The 20,025-nt window shown below is 44.3% G+C and overlaps 1 protein-coding gene across 11 annotated transcripts in view; it reads left to right on the plus strand.

The window, feature by feature from the left end:
• Positions 1 to 20,025, plus strand: part of NRCAM (neuronal cell adhesion molecule) — a 258,429-nt gene that overhangs the window by 46,419 nt on the left and 191,985 nt on the right. For all 11 annotated transcript variants that reach the window (XM_030307737.1, XM_030307742.1, XM_032592377.1 and 8 more), the window contains exon 2: positions 12,909 to 13,067. The gene's annotated coding sequence lies outside the window, so the exon portion shown is untranslated. The remainder of the gene's footprint in view (positions 1 to 12,908; positions 13,068 to 20,025) is intronic.

Consider the following 20,025-nt stretch of genomic DNA (forward strand, 5'->3'; position numbering starts at 1 on the left):
GGTGCCCCTAAAAAAGCCTTTTAGTAGAAAGTCAGAAAAGAGTATAAAAAAATCGAAATGTAATAATGTAACTCATTGTGCAAAGACAGATTTTTTTTTTAAATAGGTTAATACTGGAAACAAAAACATTTTGATTTTATGGTGCAGATTAACAAGTTTTCTGTGGACACGATGAAAGATTTTTATACAAACTGCTTTGTTGTAAGCATGACATTGCAAATGAGACATTTTTCTTTTCTTGTTGTAATTTAAATACTGACCTAGGTGGACCGAGTATGTAGAAAAAATCAGTTTCAAAGCGCCGAGGACCCTTTTCTGCCCCATCCCTGATCGGGGCTCAGACACATAACCCCTCCTTCTACATACGCTGTGTAAGGCAGGACTCACCCCCCCGCCCCCGCCCCATGAGGTAACTTGTTCTTTCCTTGGACTGCTCTGCTCCTTACAAAGTTCTTAGTACTCTATGGAAATAAAATTTACCTCGGGGGAAGGTTTACCTCTAATACACATTAGAACTAGCTTTAAAAATTGATCAAGGCCCAGTCCCCACCCTGGACCAATTAAGTCCCTGGGAATGGGGCCCAAGCATCAGCTCGTTTCTCTAAGTGCCCCGGGGAGTTGTCTGTACTGTGAGGGTTGCCAACCACTCTACTCCTGGAAGCCCGTCAGATTTTCAAAGAGAACTCTCCTGTTTGAATTTCGTATCTTCTCCAAGAAAATGACCTGCCAGTCTTCTTGTGAAATGGCTTGTAATGTTGTAAAAGTCTGTATGGTGAGTATCCACGTACACTGAAATCACTGTACGAAGGCTTTTTGCTTGGCGGGGCGCCTGGGTGGCTCAGTCGGTTGAGCGTCGGACTTGAGCTCAGGTCATGATCTCGCGGTTGTGAGTTCGAGCCCCGCATCAGGCTCTGTGCTGACAGCCGAAAGCCTGCAACCTGCTTTAGATGCTGTGTCTCCCTCTCCCTCTGCCCCTCCCCTGTTTTTGCTCTGTTTCCCTCTCTCTCGAAAATAAATAATCATTTTAAAAAAATTTAAAAAGGGGGCTTTTCTTTATAAGACATTTGGTTGACATACAGTTAGAGCCACGTACATCATATTACGAGAAAACAGACCAAAATTTGATCATGGGCTGTTTAGTATGTACACATCGGCTTGTATTTGTGTGTCTATACTTTAATAAAGTTTGTTAACTTGAAATTCGGGGTCTACTTGGTTGTAGCAGGTAGACTAAAATGCAACGTAGGACTACACAGATTTGGGGGTTTTTGGGGTCAAAAATCTATGTGTTGAGCAGGTGCTTGTGAGTCTGCCTTTACTTTTAAATTTTTTTAAAGAATTCTGCTTTTTGTAATGATTTAAAAACCAACCCAGGCGGTGCCTGAGTGGCTTAGTTGTCCAATTCTTGATTTCATCTCAAGTCATGATCCCAGGGTCATGGGATCGAGCCTTACATCAGGCTCCGCACTAACAGAGGGTTCTCTCTTCCTCTGTCCTTCTCCCTCCGTCTCTCTCTCTCTCTCTCTCAAAATAAGAATAAAAACAAAAACCAATCCAGGGTAGTGGTAGAAATAAGCCAAAGGTAGGACACATACTTGCCTTGGTTTAGTGGGAACTCAATCAACCAAATACTGCATTTTAAAAAGAAGGATATAACAGACAGCATGTGTACACACACACACACACACACACACACACATATATATACACACACATACACATATATACACACACACACAGACACACACACACACACACACACATATTTGGTTTTGAGTTTGGTGGTGAGAACCAGGAATTATGATATGGAGAGTGTAGAATCTAGGTTTCCTCCAGAAATCTGTGCATATTATTTTACATGGCAAGTTAAGATAAACCTACCCTTGTATTCACAATTTCTGTGATTTGTGAGGATTGTTTTTGCCTGGGGGAAATTATGTTAAAATTGATTTTCTCATCTTCACGGTCTCTCATAAGAGAGAGACTTAGAACATCGTGTGCGTGTGTGTGTGTGTGTGTGTGTGTGTGTTTGTGTCTAAGGCATTGTGCCCCCTTCCAGAAAATGCCCTGTTCCTGGACCCCTAGCTGGGTACGGGGACGAAGATGGGCTGATCTGGTCCTTAAACATGGCACCTGGAGACTGGCATAATGTGAGAGATGGTGTCAGAGGAGAAGCGTAATTGAAGTGTGATCCAGGCACGGATGTCAAGAGGCCCAAAGTGGGTGTCGGGAGAGATGGCAAATCTGGGGAGGAAGCGTTGGAGGGGATCCCCAGGTTTTAGGAAGAGTGTAGCTGTCACAGGCTGTTAGGAGGAGGGAGCTGTGAAAGGCTGGTTTTGCGAGTAAGTTGCAAGTTGATCTTACCTTTTTCCCCCATAAAGGATGTAAACTATCTCATCCATTTCTACTGAGGCAAAAACAAGTCCAGTATCGCTTCACTTTAGCTGATGTGTTGATAGTGGTTAGCAGTCCGGAAGTCATACCTCAGCCCAGGTTACATTTCTTGCACTGCTCTGCACTTACCGACGCTAGCCCTACTCCTGATTTCCTGCCCGGTGTTCACACACTCATCCCTGATGAAACGGGTTGCGTCTGTCGGAAAATCCTGGTGCTCTTCATTCTCCTTTTTTCACCTGGCCAGGTGTTCCGCATCCTGCCTCACCATGAGCTGCTCTCTGGACATGTCACACCAACCGTGTGTGACGTCCCCTGACCCAGAGGCTTCATTTCTCACATTTCATTTTGCAGTGCATCATGGAGGCCGGCGGGGGGGGAGGCGGGGGGGGGACAAGGGACTGGGAAGGGCCATGTCGCTGACAGCCACAGTCCTGTCCCCACTGCCACACACCGTCATCTCAGGTAACTCAAGGAGACCATTTCTTCCTGAACGGTCCCATTTCTTTTTCTTCTAATCCCTTCGAGGGAGTGTTCAGCCTTGGAGAGTAATGAAACCCTATCCTCCATGGCCCCGTTCCAGCTGGGTGCAGTTCTAAAGTGCGCTCAAAGCCAATACTAATTATGCTCAAAGTTTCTTATTAATAACAGAGTAAAGACATATGTGAGTGAATATTGAATATTAATTTTCGCTAATGAAAGGCCTTGGCTATTTTATTATGGATGTGAAGCTATCTTGGTATCTCTGGGTGGGGCATTGGCATAGAGCCTCAAATGTCAGGAGGGGATGCCGGTGCCCTCTGGCAGGAAGCTTCCAATTTTCTGGGACGGCTTTTCCCACATTCTTGCTAAAAGCCTGTGGGTAGCTCAGCGGCTTGGCAAATACAGCAAAACCTCCTGGATTGGAGCTGCTCTCACCGAGAATCTGTGGTTGTGCCGTGGGCCACAACAGGTTCATTTTTACATTTCCCATGCTTAGCTTTTATTAGATAAATGTTTAAACTAGTTTGTGAATTTAGTTTAAATCCACTTAAGAGAATGTTGGGCTCATAGAAAGTTACCAGTTTCACGCATACGCATGATTTATGCTCTGCCTAGAGTCGTACCTAGTATACAGTAGGCTTTTAAAAGTTTGGTTAAGAAACTACTGAACGTTATTAAAGCCTCTGAGTTTCTTTGCTGGGTAGCACTTTAAAAAAAACAGATTTGTTATTGTTTGCACTCGAACGTGACAAAATTAGGTCTCTAAAAAGATGCTTATCAATTTCGGATGAATCACATCAATGTATCCATTTTTTCTTTTTGCATTTGTAAAGTATAATGAATCACTTTTTTTTTTTTTTACTTTTTTAATTGAATTGTGTAACATACAGTGTTATATTAGTTTCGGGTGTACAAGATAATGATTCGACAATTCTGTACATTACTCAGCGCTCACCACGGTAAGTGCTGTCTTCGTCCCCAGTATATAATTAGAGCAATCGCTTTTGGCTTCACATTAAGAGCCTCACTCAAGACCAATTAAATCAGAATTCCAGATGCGGGTTTTGGGCGCTTGTGGGGGCGGGGAGGGACGGTCTTAATTCTTTAACAGTTTTATTGAGGTGTAATTAACATACAACAAACTGCATCCATTTAAAATGGACAGTCCGAGGAGTTTTGACTTACATATTCCCCTGTGCATCCATCACCGTAATCAAGGCAACCACGGCACTGTCTGTGGATTCCTAAGAACCAGGAGGGCTGAGAACGACCACCATAAAGGCTCAAAATCATGAGCTGCTTAAGGCACGTAACTTGTAGTGTCTTCTCATCTAACAGTTAATAATAACAGCATCAATGAGACTAGTTACTTATAATTTCCCAGTCTAGCCCATTGTCTCTTTTGAGACAAGATACAGTCACATTAACAAGACAGTGAGAAACATTATTATTTTTTTATGTCAGGCTAACAGTGTTTCCCTCAAAATCTCTTTCTGCCCCGGAAGGACGGTCTCCACACATAGCCTGGGGTTGGGGACCGTTTGTCCATGGGTCCTGCTCTGATACGTTCATTGGAAAAGGCAAGCTTTTCCTAGTAATCTGAGCTAACGTGATGGAGCAGACTACTCCTTGCCGAGCCACAGATGTACAGCAAGGGGCGGGGGCAGGGCTGTGAAGGAGCCAGGGGGAACCGGCTCTCTAAGGCACCGGGAATGTGTGCCGGCTCTCTAAGGCACCGGGACTGCAGTCAGGGGATCACAGATCCCAGTGAGGCAGATGGAACTTTGTAATCGACTAATGCTCTGTGTATCAACTGGGTAAGAACTTTGCTGACTGCTGTTCAGCCAGTGCTAGTAAAATGATACATGTTTAGAAAGTGATGTAAAAAAAAACAACAAAAAACCAGCCAAATGGAATAGCATTAATGGCCAAAACTAGGAAATTGATTAAATGAATATGACTTATTTATATGGTAGACTATTACCCAGACACCAAAATTGATCTTGTATGATATTTAATGACTTGGGGAAATGTTCATTTTGTTAGGTGGGTACAGCAGGTTACTAAATCAGTGCATAATGTATTACACTACTTCTGTATTGAAAAATGTATACACAGACACACATACATACAGACAAAAACAACACTCATAAGACATAAAGGCCAGTTTTTATTTTTTTAATGTTTGTTTGTTTGTTTATTTATTTATTTATTTTGAGAAAGAGCGTGAGCAGGGGAGGGGCAGAGAGAGAGGGAGACACAGAGTCTGAAGCATCTCCAGGCTCTGAGCTGCCAGCACAGAGTCTGACATGGGACTCGAACTCATGAACCTGCAAGATCATGACCTGAGCCAAAGTCGGATACTCAACCGACTGAACCACCCAGGCGTCCTGACAATTTTTATTTCTGGTGGTGGAAGACAACATACCATTTTAATTTCTTTCCTTTAATTTTCTTGTACTTTCCATATGTCGAAAAGCGAAACCACCTTAATAAATGCCGCTAAAAATCAGCTGTCAAAGTTTCCCCCAGATAAAAATCAAATACTGCCTAAAACAATCCAGTTAAAATGAAGTACAAAAATAAAAACCATTAGCATTCCTGCTTCGAACTCCTGTGCGTTACCCTGTAGGCACCCGCTAAGTGCTTCTTGAGCGATCTGAATAATGACAGGAGCGACACAAAATAAATAAACCCCCTGCTCAAGTTGGAACTCGCTCAGTTGCTTTTCAGAGTCATCAAAGCAGATTTGTTTTGTATGTTCTATTAAATTCAAGTTTGAGGTTGCAAAGCATTTGTGTTACTGTTGAAGGGTGTTGGCATTTCATTTCGTTTTGACTTGACTCCAACTGTTATTTAGCAAGAGGACTGGGCGATATGCAAATAAGTGGGTTTCTGCCCAAGGGCTGTGGCATCGGTTCCTGAAAACTGATTTCGAAGGAGTGTTCTCTCCAACGTGGGGGAAGACCTGACATGGGTCCGCGCACCCCTCATGTTGAGGTTAAGTGGCTGAAGTACAGCAGGGACTCCCCGAGGCCCTGTGCGCGTCCCTTGCACCCGACCCTCTGCACGGCGCCTGCGCTCTGGCCACCGCTCTGGCCACCGGCGGTTGGCCGCCATCTTGGTCTCCCTTATCCATCCCTCTGTCCTCATGGTGCACAAACGTCCTCACATCTCCGCTGCTCCCTAGAGTTCCGATTCAGGGAGGTGGGCCGTGTTTACGGCCCATCCCAGCCAGAGGTGCTTTTTCCCACCTCCAGACTCCCCTGCATGTTGTTGGCACTTCACAGCATGTGTGTCAGTCCCACGCTTCACGCGCTGTGAGGCCAGACACGTTCCTCTCTTTGACCCATTTCTTCCTTGGCCTCTGAATTTGCGGGAGCACAGCAGGCCTTATGGGGACTGATTTCTACGACCTCGGGTCATCTCTCAATCCAAGAATATGGAAAGTTTGTAAGGTGCTTGGCTTTTCCCATGGGGCATACTTCCACTAAGCGTACTGTGGCCTTATTTTTATTTTTTATTTTTTTGGCATATATGGATCTTCCTGGACTTACAGTGGGGTTCCGTTCTGATGAACCCGTCGCAAATTGAGAATATCCTAAGTCTAAAATGCATCTAATACACCTGATCTCCCAAACAGCACAGTTTAGCCTGTAGCCTACCTTGTGTGTGCTCAGAACACTTACATCAGCTGATAGTAAAATCATCTAACACACAGCCTGTTTGGTGATCGGGTAGTGAATATCTCATGTAGTTTAGTGAATACGGTACTTAAAGTGACCAACAGAATGGGCATGTGGGTACAGAATGGTTACAAGTGTGGGGCTTGTTGACTCTGGTGATCCCACGGCCCACAGAGCTGCTACGCGCTGCCCAGCATCGCGAGAGGAGCGTCCCACGTATTGCTAGCCCAGGAAAAGATCCAGATTCAAATTTGAAGTTCAGTTTCTACTGAACGCATATTGCTTTCATACCATCGTAAAATCAAAAAATGGTACGTTGAACCATCGTAAGTCAGGGACTGTCTGCCCTCATGTCTGAAGTTAACTGGCTTTCCAACATTAACTGAGGTTTTATGTCTCAGCTAATGTCTTCCCCTCCTCACAAAGGTTTTGTGTATTTGTTTGCTTGTTCAATGACATCAGCAGAAATAGAAGAGGGATGCCATAGCACAGAGTTAGGCAGACCGCATTCAAATCCCACCTCAGACATGGACAAGCTCTCTGACTTCGGGATGCATCACTGGACTTTTCTGTGCCTCAGTGTGCCCGCGTAGAAAATCTGTACAATAATGGCCACATTGTGGGATTATTGTAGGATTAACGAGCTTGTGTAGGAACCTCTTAGCCCCTCCTGTGGGCCATGAAAGTTTCTCACTGAATACTGGAGCGCGCATCCTTTCTTCCTGGCTCCCTCCTTTCAAACCTGAAATCAGGCTCAGTATAAGGAAACTGCACTGAGGTGTGAGTACGGAGCAGCTAGCGAGTTTGCGTGTTTCAAACTGGTGTCCCGGCAAACTGCTAAGTCACATCCCATGAGCCTCCCAGGCGGTCACTGTAAAATTACCAACCACACACATGAGGCCGTGAATGCCAAGGGTCTCTTCTCTCTGCTTTGCTTAACCAACGTGATCTGTCCAAAGACTTTAAAATAATAGAAAATATACATCGCAGGCATGAAAGTGGCGAATGGTTATTCACGGGTTGGCAGTTCTCTGTCCCATCAGGTGACTCTGGTCGGGCTGTGCCCGTGGCCACAGCAGAGGGAAAGGGAAGCGCCACGTTTCCTTCTTTTCTTGGAACTGCCATCTTTTTCTCGTCTCCCATGCCAGTGTCTTCTCACAGGACTCACAAGAGAAGAAAAGTCTCACTGTTCTGGAAACGCTAGAAACGTTCCAAAACTTTCTCAGCGTCCCTTCCTAGCAACAGATCCAGTGACTTCCTCCACATTTTCTTCCGGGTGGCACTGCTCTCTTGGTGTTTATTACTCTTGCCACCCACTAGCCATGCGACGCTGGGCCATGAGTTCTCATTTCTGTGCCCGTTCTCATTTTTCCCTTCCTATTAGGTGGGACACTAAAATGCCCACCTCGGAAGTTGTTATGGAATATATGGAATCAATACCTGCCCAAGTACCAGTATGGAGTAAGCTTTCAATGTATGTTGGTGGGTAGTCATTCGATCTGCGTGAACAACGAATGCTCCTGTGAGGTTGTGTGAGTAACATAGACTAGGAATCCCAAAGCTCGTCTCTGTGAAGTCCTGGCTTTGCTGCTCACTAGCTGTAATGAATGATCGATAACTGCCCACCTTGCTAACCTTTATTTTATCATAAGATGGCAAGAAAAATACCTATTTTTCCGTGTCAAGTTAGATTACTTTTGTGAAAACTAAACCACAAAATGCCATATGGCCCAAGATGGTATTATTATCTCTCATCTCTGCCTGTCTTTGAGCAGAAGCTGCTTAGTTGTCTTTGTGTTTCTTGTGGCTTGCAGGGCAGTACCTTGACCCCAGTGGATCAGACGGTAATTGTTGAAAGAACAGTGTCACAATTCGATACAGCTGAGAAAAAAGAAGCAAGGCAAGAAGGCCTCTGCGTCTTCAACAGAGATGGCGGGAAATCTACACACACACTCGTGTGTTTGCTTTGTAGACAGGCCCAAGGAGCCCTCCCTTTGAAGATTTCCAGTCTTATTTACACAGTCAGTCCTGGGACAACCAGGGGTACCCAGGTAGAGCAGTGAGGACGGGTTGGGTTGTTCCAGGAGGGCACACTGACCACCATGAGAGACTGGAGCTTGACAGTCTGACCGTAAGGGTACAGACAGAAAAACTAAGAAAAGCAGACACAAGAACTTAAAAAGCTCTTCAGTGTGGGGCTTTTTACTCTAAGGAGAGATCCCATGAGGCTTCCTGAAAGCTAAATTAGACAAAGCAGTTGAGATCTTTGGAGAACAATTTCACTTTGGCAGGGGTATACCAGGTGACCTAAAATGACAGACTGCTAATTTCCATGATTGCCTCTGGGAAGGATGAAACTAACGTGGCTCTGGTTTTGCAATATGTTTCTCAAACATAACTTCTTGGTCTGCTGCACAGGTAATTATTCTAACTACAAAGTTCATGTTGCCAATTATCGCAACTATGGCCTAATTTTCTCTAATGATGCTGAAATCTAATCCTTCTGGGTTTTGCGGTTTTTTACCAAGGAAAAGGTAAAACCTTTATCCGTCAGTTTACATAGCTATTTATATCTTACAGATGATTTTCAGTCAATTTGGCGAATTGGGAATTATTAATTTTAAGTAATGACCTCAACGCTAAACTACATTCATTTTTATTTCTTGACCGGTCTGGTTTTTGCTGTTTTCCATACCACTGTTTGCTCTGTGAAGTAGTGTCTTATTCAGTGTTCTTATCATAGCATGAACATCATTCTGGATGGCATGCTTGTCTAATTTGCAGGTGGCATGAAGGTGAAAGGCAGAACAAATATTTTGGAGGGGCGGAATTGAGAGGTCGCGAATTTTTGGCAAGCTGGAATAATGAGCTCCATTTTTAAAGGTGCGATATTAATGGGGTAAAAATAAAGCCTTTAGTTGGTCCTAACAACAATACCTACAGAACGATAAGGGAGATCTTCATTGTCAAGCTGATAAACAGCCGTAAGAACGGCCAGGAAATGAGGTGCTATAATTTTATTCCATACGTACTGCCCATTTGGACTTGTGGAGAACAGAGACTCAGGGCGCCCTAAGGAGCAGGGACTTGCCACCCAGCCCCCCTGCCTGGGTCTGGAAAGGGGGAAGCTGTCAGAGTCAGGCAACTTCAGGGATGACTCTTCTCTCTCACGGTTTCTCTTTTGGCCTTTCTGCTTACCTTTGCATATTCGGGAGGTCCTCCTCTGACACCTGATGTCCACTCCAGATCCCAGAGAGAGGCTAGTTGATGGACTTTTGGCTGATCATCGTCTCCCTTCTGGGGCGAGACCCTTGCACAGAGCCACCTCATGGGCCCTCCGCCAGCCTCTGTGGGTTACTCAGGGGTATCCAGTCAGCAGCCGCCTTGCTAAAACCACAACTTATCCCTGCTTTTCAGAACAGCGGGCTGTGGTTGAGCAGTTGACATCAGAATGCAAATCTGGATAGGTCTCCAAAGGCCAGCATTGAGACCAATGAGTGAAAGCTGCAGGAAGCAATGTTCGTCTCCATACGGAGTCCCTTAAAATGGATCGGGCCATAAGCAGATGGGTGGTTGGATACAGTGACCGTCGAGGCCCCCTCCAATTCCCAAAATTTTGTGCTTGTATTTTGACCATCATTCTTTCATGTCTTCCCAGACGTGTCTAATGAAAACCCTCTTTTTGCATTGTCATTAAACTTAAGGTAATTCTGCCACCGTACAATTGGAATATGCCTGAGGTGTCAGAAACAGTAGTATTTTTGCCTCAGCCTCTTAAATAAAATATTTAAACGTTCGGTAACGTTTCAGTGAATTGTAAATGGTGGTACAGATACCCCTCGGGTAGGCTTTGAACTCATATTCGTGAGGGCCTGAGGCGGTTAGGGCAGATTTCAGTGGTGACTCTTCAGATAGTTGCCCAAGCTGACATCCCTCAAAATAGTGTCATTAAATCTTCGGGAGTGTGTGCACGTGCACGTATGGTATAGTCGTGTGTGTGTGTGGGTCTGCGTAGATGTGTGTGTGTGTGGTGTGTGTGTGTGTGTGTGTGTGTGTGTGTGTGGTGTGAGGGAGAATGGAATCCTTCCGTACCATGTTACTCCTGGCAGGAACAGCGGAAGTAGGATTTCATCAGAGGAGCTCTGCCGCCACCAGGAAGCCCGCGGGATGCTTCTGGCGCCACTGCCCAGGGTGCAACTGCGCATGCGCGGGGGCAAGCGCTGCCTAAGTAGACCCAGAGCGGAGGAGCCTCGCCTCCGGCTTGCGGGTCCCTGTGTTCCCCGCCCGCCGGCCCACGGTTAGGAGAGAGACTAGCTTTGTGAACTCTCGACTTCCTCCATCCTGGGGCTGAGCCTGACCTCGCTGGGCTTCAATTGCCTCACTTAGAAATTATAAATAAACTGTTCCGGTACCAGTAGTGAGGTCCGAGAATTTGTTTGGATTAAAGCACTTCTTAGAAGCACGATGTCCAGCTCATATGAAGGACTGTAACTTAGCGAGTAGGATTAGCTTTGATCTCTATTGTTCTGTAAGGGGTGGGGGCCCAGAGAGCCCGTGGCCTCGATCCCCGGTCGAGCATGTGACTCCATGTCTCCCGGTCATACCGCCCGACCTGGGAGAGATCGAGTCCAGCCCCAGCTCAGGATCCAACTTTACCTCCCCTAAAGACTTGATTCTGTCCTAGTGTTGTTCTTTTGCTTGGACCCTACCTACATCACCGTATTTCTCAGGGCATCAGTCTTCTTCTTGAAAATTGGGCAATGATGTGATTTTATAGGGTCTTAAACTTTGGATACTATTAATTTAAATTGTATTTGTTTCATTTTATTTTTTAATGTTTATTTATTTATTTTGAGAGAGAGAGAGAGAGAGAGAGGAGAGGGGAGGGTAGAGAGAGAGGGAGAGAGAGAATCCCAAGCAGGCTCTGCAGTGTCAGTGCAGAGCCCCTATGCTGGACCCGACCCCACAAACTGGGAGACCATGACCTGAGCTGAAATGCAGAGTCAGACACTTAACTGACTGAGCTACCCAGACGCCCCTGAACTGTATTCGTTTTAAAACAAACTTGAGGGGCACATGGGTGGTTCAGTCAGTGGTTCAGGTCAAGACTTGGCCGTTTCTGAGTTCGAGCCCCACATCGGGCTCTGTGCTGACAGCTCAGAGCCTGGAGGCTGCTTCAGGCTCTTTCTCTCTGCCCCTCCCCTACTCACACTCACTCTCTCTCTCTCTCTCTCTCTCTCTCTCTCAAAAATTAATAAACATTAAAAATAATGTTTTAAGCAAACTTGAATTATCAGGTGCAAACTATGGGGGCGAGGCAGAATGTCAGAGCTAGATAAGCCATCTTCTCAGACTTTGTCTCTTTGGAAAAAATGCCTGTGCTCGGGCTCCATCCCACCTGAGATTCTGATTTCATGTCGAAGATTTATTTGGCCTGGGTGAGGCAAGCCAGAGATACTTTCTACAAGCTCTTCGAGTATCGAGTATCGTTAAAAGTGCCCGCAGGGTAGAGAAGCACTTAGCAAGCCCAAGGTCAGACCATTAGTGCTGGGAGCAGGTGTAGCGCTCTTGGCTTCTGCTCTCCTCCTTACACACTGACCCCCAAGTTCTGGTTTAAAGAGGTTTTCTGAATGCTCCCTTCTGCGATTTTTACCCTTTCTCATAAAAGTGAGGCATTAAACAAACACAGTAGTTGAGTACTTCTGTTAGTTGGTTTCCGATTAACGAAGGCTTCATTATGTGTAGCTCTACCTTAACCTCACACTTGTTTTCTTAGTGTGTTTAGCAACTCTATTCCCAGATGCCTTCTTTTCTTACCGCCTTCAAAGCCACCTCTAAAATGTAATTGCATTGCTGAGTTCTTCTCTGACATCGTCAACCTTGATCAAATACTTCATTCTTCATTGTTTGTTCTTTTCTGTCAGTGTTAGATTCTTCCTGGCCACAGCCTGTGTGTCGATGTGATTATAAAGCACATGGTGTTCTCATGAAGTATAAGAATAGAATAAGATCAAGTGCCTTCTCCCCCCCCCTAATTTGTGTGCACAGTTGTTTCCTGCTGTTTAGGGGTCACTCGGGCTTTCATCCTACACTAAGATGTAATTGGAATTATGTTACCTGTTTTCATTGCCTGTTGCCATTAAATTGCTTAAAGTCTTAAGACACTGATGGTCTTAAGTGCAGAACTGTGTGGTTAAAATGAATCACGGAATTTAAGATGTATTAAGTTCCCCTTGTCGATGTTAAGGTGGTAGGTAGAGTGAAATATCAGCTTAATAGAATTAACTAACCCAAAACAATTTACACTGTTCTATGTTTTTTCTTTTCTTTTCTTTTCTTTCTCAGGAATCCTTGTGGTGTTCTTCCTTAGCGCCCACTACCCCTGTTTGCTGAAGACTTTGGCCAAAGCTGCTCTCAGCTGTTGGCATCATCCTGAGGAAAGGACAGCTTTCACACATCAGGGAAACTTTCAGGAGACTGTGGGCCCCAGTGGATCTTCTGAAGGTGAGAGTTAATCAGTCCTCTCTTTGTCTTTAGAAATCTAAATTAGCTGTTCTGTCTTCCAAAATCTACTTCTTGGAAAAGAGTGAATAAGAGACCAGGTTATTGAAAACTCTCTGCATAGAATTGAGAGTTTTTCTTTTTCAGGAGACTTTTTCAGTAGTTACGAAGGAAATCACTTGGTTATTTTGACAGAACAGGAATTTATTTGATGTTGTGGCTCTGATCTAAGAAGACTTATTTGAACGCACACACACACACACACACACACACACGCACACCTTGAGAAATCAATAACATTTCTTTTCTCAAAAGACTTTCTTACGTATTTAGCGTCTCTCAGAGCCTTCATAATAGCCTTACCTTGCCTTTTAGGAATGTTTTAAGGACAAAACAAAACAACTTCAGTGAAAGCACTTTGTAAACCATGAAGATTTATTTGCATAAGTAAGAAAGACAATGACTATGTGGAATCCTCCAAAATACCCTTATATCCTCCAATCTGTTTTTCTTTATATGGTTTGATTCATTTTTAATATGGTTCTGTAAACTTTGCAAGGATCTCAAGGAGCAGAGGTGGTGAGTCCTTACCTTCAAGGAATATCTGTCATGTGCAAGAGACAGACACATGAATAGATAACCAATTCCAATATGATGAAAGTATATTGAGACTGCATTAAGGAGTGCAGCAGAAGCTGAGGCAGCCTGGGGCCAGAGACTGTGTGTGTAAAAAGCAGGCTGCTTACAGGAGGTAACCCCTGAAGTGGCCCTTGAAAGATGAATAGGAGTTGGCCTAGTGGAGTGGCCTAGGGTCTTGTAGACAGGAGCAGCGGGATGCGGGTGTGAAATCTGCATGCGGAATAATAAGTTGTTAGGGTTATTGAACCACAGGGTATGAAAGGTGTGTGTGTGTGTGTGTGTGTGTGTGTGTGTGTGTGTGTGTGTAAGCACTGAGGGGTTTTAAGATGGCAGTCATTGGAGGGAGCCTGGGTGACTTAGTTGGTTAAGCGTCCGACATCAGCTCAGGTCATGATCTCGCCATTCATGGGTTCGAGCCTCACTTCGGGCTCCATGCTGACAGCTCAGAGCCTGGAGCCTGCTTCGGATTCTGTGTCTCCTTCTCCCTCTCTGTCCCTCTCTTGTTCGCTCTCTGTCTTTCTCTCTCTCAACAATAAATAAACTTAAAAAAAAATCTTTTTAAAGATGGCATTCATTGGTATTTAAAATTTTTTAATGCTTATTTTTGAGAGAAAGAGACAGAGTGCAAGCAGGGGAGGGGCAGAGAGAGAGAGAGAGACACAGAATCTGAAGCAGGCTCCAGGCTCCGAGCTGTCAGCACAGAGCCCAGTGTGGGGCTCGAACCCACAGACCGCGAGATCAGGACCTGACCTGAAGTCAGCTGCTTGACTGAACCACCAGGTACCCCAGTCATTGGTATTTGAGGTATGTTGCCTTGGAGAGAGTGTAGGGACAGCTGGAGGTGAGCAAGATTGAAGAAAGGTTTGTTTTGCACTGACCTGGCAAAGATATGGGAGGGCTGACATTGGGGAGGAAGCAGTGAGGAACAGAGCGGAAGAGAGCTTTGAAAGAGCTAGACTGTGCTGGATTTGGTGATAGTTTGGGCCTTGGAAGTGAGAAATGTTAGGGCCTGGGATTCTCAGGTTTCTGACTCTGGTGACATTTTTAGGAATTTAGGGAGGGAAGCAGACCTGTTCTTGGGGAGGAAAGGACTTTGAGGTATACATGGGACATGTAGATAGACAAGGCCACTGGGCAGCTGGAAGTTACTAAGTGTGGTGGTTAGGGGAGGGTCCCAGGCTAGAAACATTGATTTGGGAGCTAGAGGCGATCGTTACAAATCTTTTGTGAACTATCAATTTGATTTGGTACTTAAGCTGTCAAAAGAAGTCTGACAGAAAATGGCAAACATCATATGGTTTCCCTTAGATTTGGACTCTAACACACAAAACAAATGAACAAAGAAACATAAAAAAGACAGAAAGAGTCTCACAGATACAGAGAATAAATTGGCGGTTGCCAGATGGGGGAATGTGGGGAGGTGGGTGACCTAGGGGAAGGGGATTGACAGGTACAGGCTTCCAGTTATAAAATAAATAGATCATGAAAATTACAGCATAAGGAATACAGCCAATAATATTGTGATAACGTTGTACGGTGAGAGATGGTAACACACAGATTTTGGTGAGTGTCTCATACCGTATGTAATTGTTGCATCACGATGTTGTACATCTGATGCCGGGAGAACATTATATGTCCACCGTCCTTCAGCAAAAAAATTACTCATTCAGATACTTAAAACACAACTCGCTGCATTCTCAAAGTCCATTTCATTTTGACATTGCCTACCATTTCATTTGTATCTCTGCTTGTTGGTCTTCTTAGTGGAATAAATGGGGATTTTTTTCCTAGGGACAAATGTGGGGGCTTTGTCAGTTTGATGAAAGGAAATCGAAACCAGTATTTAAAAAACAATGAAAACTCCAAAATTTGGGATGCCTGGGTGGCTCAGTCGGTTAAGAGTCCGGCTCCTGATTTCAGCTCAGGGCATGAGCTCACAGTTGGTGAGATCGAGCCTTGTGTCGGGCTCTGCACTGACAGAGTGGGCCTGCTTGGGATTCTCTCTCTCTCCCTCTGCCCCTACCCTGCTCATGCTCTCTCTCTCTCTCTCTCTCTCAAAATAAATAAAAAATCAATTTAAAAGAAACCCATAAAATTTAGGAGTTACAAGCCAGTGCCATTCTCCACTTCAATTCATGGTATTTTCAGAAATTATCTAAGAAACAAGCTTTGCTTTTCAAAGTAGGATTCTTTTTCTGTTGAAATCATGGTTTCTTGTCTGTTCCTTACTTTCATTGCTCTGCGCAGACTTGAGTATGGCTTATGGGGGACTGAGCAGGATTTTTCCCACATTCTTCAGGGTACATCAGGGTCCCTTCCTTTGGATTTTCCCAGCATCATCCAGAACGTCATTAAGTGAGCCTGTTATAACAGAGGCTGCACTGTTTCAGAGACGTCTCCCCGAGTCAGACGTTACTCAGAGCCTTCTTTGAGGGAATGGCATGGCTAAAAATTTTAAATTCAAATAATACTGACAATAGTACTATTTTGAGTGAATTTTATTTGATTACTGTGGCCTTGATTAGCTTACTGACTTTTTCCCTTAAGACCTGTTGGAAGATCACAAAATGCTCCCTTTTTACTATTTCTAGTCTGTTTCTCTACCGACTTTCCAGAAGCTTTAAAGAACAGCTGATCTATCACTTGCATTTTTACACATAAGGAAATGAATTTGAAGCAAAATTAAGCAGCTGACCTAATGCTAAGAGGCAGAGGCAGAGGCCTGGTCTGTTCACACTCAGGCTGCCCCTTGCACCGATTCATTTTTTTCCTCTTATTGCACGTCTTTATTGTAGTGTCAGGTTACCTAAATGTCTTAAAATAATAAGACTTGAACTGAGGAAATCCGTTCACATTGATGGCATTTGCCTTGGCTAATCGCTCTATATTCAACGAACAGATTTGGCTTTATTATTTTAGGCTCTAATTAAGGTTTTATTTTACTATTATTTTTTAATGTTTACCTACCTGTTTTGAAAGAGAGAGGGAGAGAGAGCATGTGTGCACATGAGGGAGGGGCAGAGAGAGAGGGAGAGAGAATCCCAAGCAGGGTCTACACTGCCAGCGCAGAGCCCGACTCGGGGCTCAGTCCCATGAACCGTGAGATCATAACCTGAGCTGAAATCAAGAGTCCAGACGCTTAACCGACTGAGCCCCAAGGTTTTATTTTTAATTTTTGTGATTTTAAAGTTTTAACATGGCTTTTGTTTTTGTTTTCTCTAAGCTGGTTCCACTCCTGACATGAAGGATCAGTGTAGAATCAAAACCACCACCCATGTTTAAATTCTAGTTAAAAAAGGGGGTGCCTGGCTGCCTCAGTGGGTTAAGCATCCAAGTCCTGATCTCAGGTTCATGAGTTCAAGCCCCACAATTGTGCTCCATGCTAGGAGTGAAGCCTTTTTTTAAAAAAAGAAAAAATTCTAGTTAAAAAAGGACAATCACCAGGGCGCCTGGGTGGCTCAGTCGGTTGAGCGTCCGACTTCGGCTCAGGTCACAATCTCGCGGTTCGTGAGTTCGAGCCCCGCGTCGGGCTCTGGGCTGATGGCTCAGAGCCTGGAGCCTGCTTCCGATTCTGTGTCTCCCTCTCTCTCTGCCCCTCCCCCATTCATGCTCTGTCTCTCTCTGTCCCAAAAATAAATAAACATTAAAAAAAAAATTAAAAAAAAAAAAAAGGACAATCACCTCAACATCCATTCATCACTTTTTCCCTACTAGGTACTTTCAGTAACAGGGTGTTAGGCATTTTCACACACGGTGCAAATACTGGCCACCCAGCCCAGTTTCCTGAAACATCCTATTTTTTCTCAGTTTTATTTCCTCCTTTTTAGAGAAAATGCAACTTTCATACCTAAAAAAAAAATAAAAGATGCTCATTAATTATTTTCAAACCAACTCTTTTCAGCCCGGGATAGTTCTGATTTGGTCAAATACATTGCAATGCCCAATGGGTTTTAGGTATAGAAAATGAATTTATGGAAACGCTGAGTTGGTGTAGCTTAGAATGAGGGCACGTGCATGCGAGTTGTAGCTGGTCTCAAGGACAAGGCATTGTTCTCTGAAATTCACAGAATGGTCAGTCATTGCTGTGAAAGCAGTGGGCTGTAAGTGGTCAGAGTGCGTGTACAGAACATGATTCACTCATCCCGAAAGCCACCAGTAACAAAAGAGTTTACACTCAATTATGTGCAGGACCCAAGAACTGAGCCTTCCTGTTTTGGTCTTTTTTTTTTTTTTTTTCTGCCTCTTTCTGCCTCTGCCTGTCTCTGTGTCTCTTTTTCTCTCTCCCTTGTATTCTCTGGGTGAAAGACACATAGTAACACGATGTCTCCATAACGTGCAACCCTTGGCAGTTGGTGTTGATGGAACCTGCAGTGGGAAAGGTCGATCACGGATATGGGAAGCTGGGGCACCGCCCCTCATTTGGGAAGTGGGGGACAGTTGTAGGGAGACATTGACGGGTTTGCCCTCCGCCTATCTTGGCTGTCTTGGCAGAACGACAGCATGAACAGGGACGGACAGACATGGGAGCCACGGAAGACAGTGAGTGCAAGACGGTATGATGGTTAGGGAAGGGCGTGACGTCTTTTCACCACTGCTGTTTGGATTCGTGGTTGGGTCTTCTTCTGAACTCTCTTACTGTGGGCCAGGTACACAGTGCAACGGTATTGGCTGGCTGCTTTCTGCTCAGAACCCAGAGTGAGTGTTGCAAGCACTATCATGTAAAAATGAAGCACGGGATAGAGTTTCCGTGAGCTCTGGAGTTGCCACTTAGAAAAGTAGTTCGAGTTTGAAATGGTATTCAAGACCGCCCTCCCTCGCTTTACCCTGTGGCTACAGCACAGAATGGTGCTGGTGGCGGGGTGGGGGGGGGGGGGGGGTGGTGGTGAGGAAAGTTGGGAACAACTCCTATCAGAAAGCTGAAGTCATAGGTGAGTTGCCAGGGTGACACTTGTGAGCGGGCCGTCTTCCAGCAGGCTCAAATTATATTTAACAGTAAAATGTGTTACCCTGTGCCCTTCTGTAGTGTGGGGTTTTAAAAAGAAAGGGGAGAGGAAATGCTGAGCCACCAACTTTGGATACTAAATTCAGTCCCTCTACAGAGGTCATAGACTACATCAGCAATTTGTGGACCGTTTCGGTGGAGGACAATGACAACAGATTTCTAATCAGATGACGTTGCTACGTTTGAATTTTCACTCTCCACTGCCTTTTGTTGTTTGCACGCTTCGAAATTATTCTGGATTCAGGTTTATTATTAACTTTTTGAACTCCAGCTTCTGCACCGATATCTGGCTGCTCATGTCTCAACGAGAATGGTGACTGGAGACTTTATTTTCGCAGTCATCAATAGAATAGCCGGGCAGCATAATATGAATTAATGGCTCTTTGCATTTTCCCACAATATAAGCTGGATTCGTTATCCCCTGGGGATCTATTTCAAATTCATGCCCTGTTAAGCCATTTTTGCTCTCTAGCTTTTTAAAAGCTTCTGCATAACGGCTACCTAGATCACAATAAATAATACATAGTTTTGATTTGAAACTCTAAAAACATTTCTCACTGTTCTCATTATAAAATGGAAAATGAAACAGAACTTGCACTTCATGATCAATAGCATAAGTATTTGTGCTGTTTGTATGGTCTTTTTTAAGCAAGAACCATCCTAGGCAATTATGTCCTTTTAATATCATTTAGAAGATAAAATCTGTGAGGAAAGATTGAAGATAAAAAAAAATTATTGAGGATGCACAACCACTAATTGGGTTTGTTTTTTATCCCTCGTAACATCTTTCATTTGGAGGACATGTATATTAATGTTGACCAGGACTGTTCAAAATGGTGATTATCCACTTGGGTAATAATCGTGTTACTGATATTTCAGATTATTCTCTGCCCTTTCTGTGTCCCTTCTTTGCTAGCAAAGTTTCCATGTTTTGTTTAGAGTCATTTTAGTGTGTGTGTGTCACATGGAGACTGTGTCACAGCAAAGGGACAGAATAGAGGCAGATTCCTCATTTCCTACACATAAGCCAAAGCAGTATTTGTGGTTCTTTCCCCCGCCTTGATCTTTTATTATTATTATTATTTTTATTTCTTTAGCATTAAAGCTATGTGATTTCTATCCCTTACAAACCCATAAATAGGTACATAGAACCATATCCTAAGTTGGGGATCAGAAAATAGTCATCGCAGGGGCACCTGAGTGGCTCAGTTAGTTAAGCATTTGGCTCTGGCTCAGGTCATGATCTCACGGTTCATGTGTTCGAGCCCTGCATCGGGCTCCTTGCTGACAGTGCGGACAGAGCCTGCTTGAGATTCTCTC

This window comes from Lynx canadensis, chromosome A2 (genome assembly GCF_007474595.2).
Source record: "Lynx canadensis isolate LIC74 chromosome A2, mLynCan4.pri.v2, whole genome shotgun sequence".
Classification (NCBI taxonomy): Eukaryota; Metazoa; Chordata; class Mammalia; order Carnivora; family Felidae; genus Lynx; species Lynx canadensis.